Consider the following 9,582-nt stretch of genomic DNA (forward strand, 5'->3'; position numbering starts at 1 on the left):
GGATATCATTTGCTTGTATACTCCCTCCGTCCCTGAAAGATTGTACTTCCAACTTTGTTGGAGGGTCAAAATATCTCAAAGTTTGACCGAGCTTGTGCAAATATATGTCAATGCTTGTGAAACCAAATAGGTATATGACAAAAATATATTTTATCATGAATCTAATCTATCTATCTATCTATCTATACCTCTATATCTATCTATCTATCTATCTATCTATCTATCTATATCTATACCTATACTAATTACAGACTCCCAAAAAATTACCACGTTAATTAGAATTTACGGGCCGTTCATTTGGTGGGACCGAGTTATTACGGTGTAGATTAACTTTTATATTCTCGGCAAAAAAAACACAGCTCCAAAGGCCCGTACTCCTTTCACGGCCACATAGAAGTAGAAAAACTCCTAACTCAACCTATCTATGACTCCACGTCTATTTTGAAAGAGAAACTCTAACTCAATCTATCTATAGTCTATTTTGAAAAAGAAACAAATAAACTCCTAACTCAATCTATCTATGACTCCACGTCTATTTTGAAAGAGAAACTCTAACTCAATCTATCTATAGTCTAATTTGAAAAAGAAACAAATAACTCAATTTATCTATAGCTCCACGGCCTCTTCCTCTCCCCATAAAAATTAACGAACTGAAGCAATCTCTATATATACTCCATGGTTTCTTCTCCCATGGAGTCCATCGTCTATGGCTTCTCCCACAGAAAAAGTCCATCGTCTCTGTCAAGATGAAACGAGCAGGTTGGGGCATGATTCAGGTGTGCCAAAAGACATTATGGCATAAAAAATCGTCATATTTGATCAGGTTTTTTTCTACCACACTTATTGCATATGAAATCTATGTGAGGTGTGCCCAAAGATCTTATTGTATCAAAAATAATTGGCATCTCGATCAGGTTTTCTCTACCACACTAATTACGTACGTACACTATGTCTGCAGTTCTGTATACAGTCATGGCTGCCGTTCATCCAGGTCCTCCATGAATAAAAGAAAATTGAGGTTAGGTCTGCTATTGGCAATGGATTTTCCTCTCAGAGTAGCTGCGTAGGCGTATACAACCAAACATGCATCCATGTGTGCCCTCAACGTCCTCCTCCATAAGCCGATTACCAATGTTGTAGTGCCAGTACCAAATCCCTAATCGTATCTTGGAGCGGGCCCAACCTCGACGATGCAGCCAGGTGTTTTCCGGCGATACACACGTACAAGGCTAGCTCGATTACTTCTCAAACGATTGGTGTTGCGAGAAATATACGGTCGAATTCATGCACGTACAGAAGCGCAGGCTGCTGAATCAATTCCACAAGGGGACACAGGTAGACGAAGCTAATCCCTTGGATCTCTCCGCAGAATACACGCACAAGAGGACACAATTTAATTCCCCTTACAGTGGACGTGCTTGGTTCAGTCAAGATAGCCTGCACATGTGTACAGTCAGAAAGAACTCAGATTTTTATCTTTGATTATTGCATAGACGAGTTGTCAGGAAAGCATGTACATGTATTGTGTCCGGACTCCAACGTAAACCATCACGTTTTAGTTATCCTGAGGATAAATATTTATTTGCATCTACATTTATATCACGATTTGTTTTATTGCACGAGTCTTTTGATACTTTTAGTCAAAAATATATGTTTGCATTACTTCTTCTGATTTATTTGCAACACCGACTCAGCCGTACGTACAAGATGAAATAGGCCTCTCTACAAGACGATCTCACCCACAATAGGGAGAGAGAGGACCGGGGAATGGTGACAGACCTGTGCGATGGTGAGTTCGAGGGTCGCCAATGGCTGCACAAGATAAGATGCAAGCCACGCCATGTATGATATATCTCCTGTGTCATCTCCATGCTTTAAAAAAATAAGATCCATGCTCTCTTTAATAACCATTGTTGAAGTATATGTTCATTCAGATGACGGCCTCTGACCTTTCTTCTCGCCCCAACTCACGCAGAAGCAATGTCGTTGAGCATTTGGGAGAAAAGGTAGTCTAACATTGTGACATTGGGTCTTGGTGTAGCAGTGTAGCTGCAGCAAGAAGAGGTTGGGCCTAATGCTAGAAAGCACTTTATATCATGATTATGTACTTTATTTGTTTTCATGTGACAAAATTTAGATGTGATTTTGTTCTTAAATGACATCTCCCTATCTCCACAACCATGTCATCCTCAAATTTGAAAGCTGGACTGAATCCATCTAAATCAATTTCACGTTCCAATGCAGCCTCTCACTGATCACCCTCCTCTCCAAACTTTCAACCTACTGAGGTTATAATTTCGACCAGGTTGCATATCTTGGTTCGCTCATACAATCAATTCCAAGTTGATTAATGCATTGAGAAGCAATTGCGGTATGAACTAGATAGGATGGCTGTAGTGGTCGTGAACCTACAGAGGAGTCCTCCCAGCTGTCCTCTCTCGCCCTCTGCTAGACAGTGCAGTGCTACAGTAAGGGGGAGAAGATATGCACAAAGGCTGGTGCCCGGTCACGTGTCTCTGGTGGTATATAGCATCACACGGCGTACACCCAGCAGTAAAATGACGCACATCAGCACATTTGGTGCCTGAAAAGGGGACACAGTTTAACTCTGTTGCTACTAATGCCAGTCTCTATTACCAAATAACTTACTGATTTTGCATCTTTTGTCATTGATAATTTCATGTTCAGTGGCCTTTCCTTTTCATATGTTTGCACTGACCAAAATTGATATCAAATTGCTAGAATTGGTAAGATGTGGGCGTGCGTTGTTAAAGTTGGAAGGATGCATGGCATGCCATCTGGGTCTGCAATAATAGGCTGTTTTTATCACTGGAAGTATGAGAAGTGCATGGATGAACCCATGGGCATATGAACCCACTTTCGAAAACTTATTTATAAATGCCACAAAATTATGAAAAAAGTTTCACACATACGTCTTCACATTCTATGTACACCCAGAAAGTTTCGCGAAAAAATAACTTTTTCTTTGGCCTGTGCAAAAAAGACAAAAAAAAGTGTCGTGGAACGCTATTTAGAAACACCGGAATTTGTCTTTTTTGCGGAGCAAAACAAAAAGAGTTTTTTCTCACAAAACTTTGCGCCGTGCACACATATTGCGAAGATGTATGCGTGAAATTTTCTTTTGATTTTTTGACATTTTAAAACGTGTTTAAAATGCATTTTTTGAAAAGTAGGCTCATATGCCCATGTATGCAGGACGTGCCCTATCCTGGAAGTATTAGCTATGCTTTGTGTAATTTTCAGGATCCTTCTGGCAAGGAGTCATTCCCTCCTTCGTCATGTCTCCGCAGTACGAAAGGTAATGAGTGTGGGAATTAAGGTACTCGAGTTCATTGACAAAGTTATTTCTCAGCATGATATTTGGACTTAATAAATGGTTACCCAATCATCAAATTTGTATTTGCTTTTTAGTCTTCTCTTGATTATGTATCGGACGAATAGTTGCAACGAATTTAGAATGAAATTTCATTGTTTCGTGGATAGATAATATGTTTTTAACCAAGAACAAAGTACCATAAATTAGTACTGCACCATTTTCATACTATCCTGCTCGGACGCCTTTTTAACAGTATAGATGTAAATATTAATGATGCTGAAATATTAAGTTGCCCGATAACAACCCAACTGAAAGTCATAAAAATGTTACTAACCTCTAAATAACGTAAATACGAATACATGAATTGGGATTTAATTGACGAAATATATAAATTTCCACCGGATGAATTACGGTGGAAACTATTATATTTCCTGAAAGGTAATGTTTCCAAAGTATCTATGTTTTCCTAAAGCGAGTCAAATGTGCATTCATTTTCGAGGGAGTCTATATGGGGTTTTCCGTACAGTATCTTGATACAGTATTGTCTAGAATAAATCAAACTATTAATGAAAGGAATAGGAGTAGTACATTTTTGTAATGGAAAATATACTAATCTTTTTTAGCATAAAGTATGTTACCTAATATTATTTATGTAAATAAGTTAGAGCTCCAGGAGATATTTATAAATATGCAAAGAAATATTAATATATTATTTATGTAGTATCATGTACTACCTTTTCCACTATTAATAGCGCGAGTATGGATCAATCAACCCGTCTAAAAAATAACAAGAGAAAAGAATAGTAGTCTAACATAATTTGTAAACTACACATATATGAAAATTACACATAAATATTTTCTGCCACACAGTAACCAATAGACGTAGTTGCATGTTATTGCTTGCAATAAATCGACAATATAATATAATTAGCATTTTCCATCTTAATTGCTAACAAGTGTTACCATCAAACAAGTATTAATAGAAGTCCAACTTACATAAATCTATCAACAATAAGCCCGTGCGAATGCACGGGTTGACGACTAGTACTACTAATTTGATGGCATAAATGTTGGTCTATTATTGTATAAATACGATCAAACATAAAAAGCTTTGATTTTTCAACAAAGTTGGAAGTACACTCTTTCAAAGACGGAGGGAGTACCTCTCAATCACGTCCACCTGGTCAGGTGACATGCCATGAGGCAGCCGCCACTCGAAGGCATGCAGCATGGATGTCACCATGAAGGGCAAGAGGAGCTCCACCATGGGCAATGCTGGGCACAGCCTCCGGCCGGTGCCCAGCGGGATAAACTTGACCTCCTTCCCCCACATGCCGAGCTCCGTCTTCCCTAGGAAACGCTCTGGCATGAACTCCTCGGGCCTCTCCCATGCCGCCGGGTCGCGCATGATGGACCACGAGTTGAAGATTTATGGTTGCGCCTTGGGCACGGCGTATCCGCCTATCTCCATGCCATCCTCCACCACCAGGTATGGCAACAACAACGGCGCCACGCGCCATGGGTGCAGCCGCATCGACTCCTCCACCGCGGCCTGCAGGTATCCGCCTCTGTTATCATCCTCTCCTGGTCCTGCGCGCACCGCCGCAAGATGCCTAACAACATGGCCTTCAAATCGCGGCGGCTCAGCTTGCCGGCAGTCACCAGCGCCAGCAGCGCATCCAAGACGTTCCGATGATGCTTACCCTCGCCACGGCCCAGCCGGTCGTCGATGATCTTGTCCAGCAGATGGAAGACGCGGTTCATGTGTGTGGCCGTCCAACGGCGAAGGCCCTCCAGGTCCAGCACCTGGAGCAACGGGTACAAGTCCGACATGTTGGGCTTGGCGAGGAGCCCCACTATGTCCTCCAGAAGGTCCCTCAGCTTGTCCTGTCCATCGAGGAAGAAGAGCGTGTTCGTGAGCAGGTCGAACATGTCGTGGTACAGGACGTGGCCGATTTCGACCTCCTGCCCGGCGCAGCAGCGGAAGGCGTCCAACATGTGGTGCACGTCACGCTCCCGAGCGCCCTGCGCCTTCGCGAGGCTGCGTGGCGAGAAGATGTGTGGTTGGCCTTGAGCATGATCATTGAGTGTACACCTAATAATTGTATGGTGTGGAACAATGATGTACCGCCCCGAGTGGCGAGTTATGTCTTAGGCGATTCGGCCGAGCACCGTTAAGTTATAAAGCTTACTTTTCCTTAAAAAAGCTATTATAGCTTTTCTAGTGAACATACCTGCTGTCCAAATTTACTTTCGCGTTACATCATCAAGAAGCATTTTTTTTAGAAAAGGAGGATGACCCCCGGCCTCTGCATCTGGAAGATGCATGCGGCCACTTTATTGATTATTCTCGAGGACCTTACAAATTATTACAACAATATGCCTGAATCCGCCATCTTGGCAACACATGCCACTACTCCTATCCAAATGATGAAAGCTTGCTACCTGCTCCACTATCCAGACCACTCATCTAAGCCTAACATCAAAATAATGAAGGGGTGCTAGCTGGGCCACTACCCAGACCACTCACCTAGCCGTAACATCAAAAGCCGGAAGCCCCAGCCGAGCCACATACTGGGTCTGGGGTACAAACCGGTTCGACGCACTCGTCTGTCGTCGACGCCATCTTCCACAGGTCTGTCTTCAGAGCAAATATTGAGGCTTCTACCTTGTCTGGCCACTCAGCCGTCGACGTCACCACGACACCAGACAGCTTCGTCCTCCTGAGTGAGTCCATCGCCACACATCGGACGCCGAATCTCCACTGCGCCCCACGCCGCCGAGATACTCCGCCATCAATGAGTAGGATGAAGCACCGCTATGCCGGGTCCGACAGGGATGCTGAAGACCAAGCACCGTGGAAAAAGGACTCCGAGGCTGAGCACATAGGCGGCAGAACTCCGACCACATCATCAAGAAGCATGATTTGACATTGTAAAGATGAGCGATTCAATCTTGATCATTCTCTTTGAGTGAATAATTTCGCTGGAGACATGTTATTTGTTGTTGAAGTGGTTGGTTTGGATATTTTCTTCTATAAGTTAATAATGTGTGGAACATCGTTGCTGAGAAGAGGTGATCCGGTGGTAGTGTTTTCAGTTGCATTTTTTGAAGTTTGTATCACCGTGCGATCTGTAATATTTCTGTATTTCACAAAGACTAGAGGTGGCTACTGCAAAAGTCCTATTTCATATCTACTGTAATTGTTAGCAGGAGGTTTATTGTGAAATGTGCATTAAGTGGTGTGAGATCCCTCTGCCTAAATGGTGTGAGATCCCTCCGCCTAAATCTATACCATTCATCTCCAATTCGGTGGTCCAGGATGCATTTTTCTGTTTTTGCACATGGAGCTCAGATTCATCACCAGGCATAGAAACATCTTATTAAAGGTTACATGGTGAATTCAGGATACTTTGCGCCTTAAAAATTCAGGATGTATGGAGCAATCGGCAGGAAATATCAAACGAGAGAAGCTTTACTTGTTGTTAATTAAATTAAAACTATGAAGTACCCCAGCAAACTATCTAACTGAAGATTCCGTAACCCACATTTCACAGTTAACATTGATCAAATTAGCCACTGAACAGCCAGAGGACCGTAGGATGCGTGAACAGATGCTTTCATATGTTACAATGTAACTTGAGTTGAAAGTGTACAATCAGCTGGAATTAATCATCAAATTAGATGGACTGTTTTGCTAGTTGTCAATCAAATTAAAACTAGCAAGTCCCCCCAGCAAACCAAGCAGATGCAGTTGAAGATTCCATAATCCAGATCCCACTGAAGAAACACCAATCAGAAGAACATTCACTTCTAAAAATTCAATCCCACAACCACCAAACGAGAATCATATTCAGTGAAGATGACACTAACTGGAGACATGAGAAAGGTAGAGCGTTCAAGGCAAACTGTTTGTTCAAGCTTCTAGTTCAGAACCTTCAACTGTGCACTATTTTAGTTCATAGCAACAATTCCTAACCTCTCTCGGCATATCGGCTCATCGACATTATCCAACTACAAAGTCAGGAGGCCACTACTTGTAAGTGTCAACACGGTAATAAATAAGAGAGCCGACAAATTAGTTGTGATCTTTCTTTATCACCAAATTTCAAAGTCTGCGTATGCAAAAAATTAATTCTATGCCATAAGATGAACCTAAAGAACTTAACATGAAAATACATAAATTAACAAACCAACTGCAATCATCGAGAATAGTATTTAGAATGGTAGTCTAACAAATCCAAGCATGACTCCAAAGCAATTCAAGTATATATGGAGATAATCAGAGTACATGCAACCTTTACTTCTCCTGTAAGGTGATAAATTTGCAAGCTGAAGGCCAAAATTTGATTATCAATACAAACTTTGAGTACGAAAGTAGGACCCTCATTTGAGACCAAAGGATCTTCCATCATTTACTTATAGCCTTTTGTATATTCACTGGGAGCAAAAAATGAGATCAGATTCCATCGAAATCGCATGCAAGTTAGCAGGCGCCATAAACCAATTAACCAAGTAATATGCTTCAGGAAAGTCAAAAGATCAAGATGTGCACATTAACTCCAAGCTGCACCAAAGAGGATGAAGCCACTAAATGCCAGATCAAACTGAAAGCTGCCACAAAGACCAAATCATCAAGTAATATGCATCAGAAGTCAAAATCATCAGGGAAGCAAACACAGTCTTCTGATGGCTTCACGAAGTCCCTCCACCAACTGACGTTTTGCTATACTTTCCAACCCTACAATCTTGCACTAAAACCTCCAACGTTGCAAATGCACGAACAACCCATACCTAAATAATTCTTCAGAAAAGGTCAGACATTATTATGAAGTCTAGGTAGAGAGTACTAAGATTTTGAGGTTGTAGGAAACTCTTCCATCCAGAAGCCCTGAACTCTGCGGATCAATTCAAATACTCAGACGAACAACTCAGGAAACTGGTTTTCTAACCAACAAAATAGAAAAATACGAAATTAGGTCTCCAAAGAGATTTTCACATCGCATGACACACTCTAATCTTATATGCTCTGAAACTTGATGATATGGTGAAATAAGACTGTTCACTTAGGAGACTTGATTGCACACACTAATTTGCTAAAATTTATATGCTTGGAAGAGAAAAAACATATTACAAATGGATATAAAACCAAAGTATCACTGAGTGTGCCTCATACTTCCCACCGGGAAGCTCTGTTTATGAGCATCATATAGACTATTTCCACTTGGCAGCAGGGCATGCTAATAGGCACACGAAAGGTTAACATGTACACGATGTTTATCTCTTATCATATCTATCTTTGCAAAGGAAAAAATGCAGAATAACCAAATGTCATCTATGGAATAAAAGCTTAGTATTTTTATTTAAAATAGTACATCATAAATCACCTATCATATCATCATTTTTTTACCAAATTTTAATTCCATTGTCTACCATAATAAATCATCACAAATAGTCGATCCTCTCATCAAGATGCAGCTATACCCATGCCTTTGCCATGGCTGAAATGTACCAGATGCATCCTAATAAGTTACCTAGAGATAAATTTGCTTGCACGTATTCTAAATGCCTATTGCTGGCCTTGTTCTTTAGCAGGCACTGGGAATAGCCATGGTCACCATAAAAAAATAACTATCACCGATCTGTCCTAAAAAACATGCCCAACCAAAATATAAAAAGCAGGAAGGTAAAATATTCTGGGTGCATGATGGACGGGCAACATGAGCTAAATTTTATTATCTCATTTTAAGTGTAAAGCATGGATTGCACAATTGCACATAGAAATTAAGGAGACATATGTCTAGAGCAGGGTCCGTACGGACCTTCGCATGAACACCACCGAGCATCAAATAGAGGCAGAAAGAAATCCATGGTATGTCAGGTAAATAAGCCTGTCTCAGTTGGGGTAGGGATGACGGGTTACAACACTAGTTCCAAAATGCAATTATCCAAGCCGGTATCTGCAATAGTTTAGAATTACCGACCAAGGATAGGGAAAACCTTCGGTAACAGTTGAGAATTATCGACCAAGGATAGAGAAAACCTAATGTATGGGGAGTTCAATAGTTGAATAACAAAAGGTTATTAAAGATATACTTATCCACCAATATAATATCACTTCATAAGTACTACCCTCCTCCTACTACTGCATCTAAAGAAGCACAAACACATAATAAAAGCAAGATCAGGTGCTCCAACAAGGCTCATACCACTAAATCATCTATTCTAATTAATCCAAATCATCC

The 9,582-nt window shown here is 41.1% G+C and overlaps 1 pseudogene; it reads right to left on the minus strand.

The window, feature by feature from the left end:
• Positions 1-4,481: 4,481 nt before the first annotated feature.
• Positions 4,482-6,074, minus strand: LOC119338567 (annotated as a pseudogene).
• Between the last annotated feature and the right edge of the window lie 3,508 nt (positions 6,075-9,582).

This window comes from Triticum dicoccoides, chromosome 7B (assembly GCF_002162155.2).
Source record: "Triticum dicoccoides isolate Atlit2015 ecotype Zavitan chromosome 7B, WEW_v2.0, whole genome shotgun sequence".
NCBI classification, from domain to species: Eukaryota; Viridiplantae; Streptophyta; class Magnoliopsida; order Poales; family Poaceae; genus Triticum; species Triticum dicoccoides.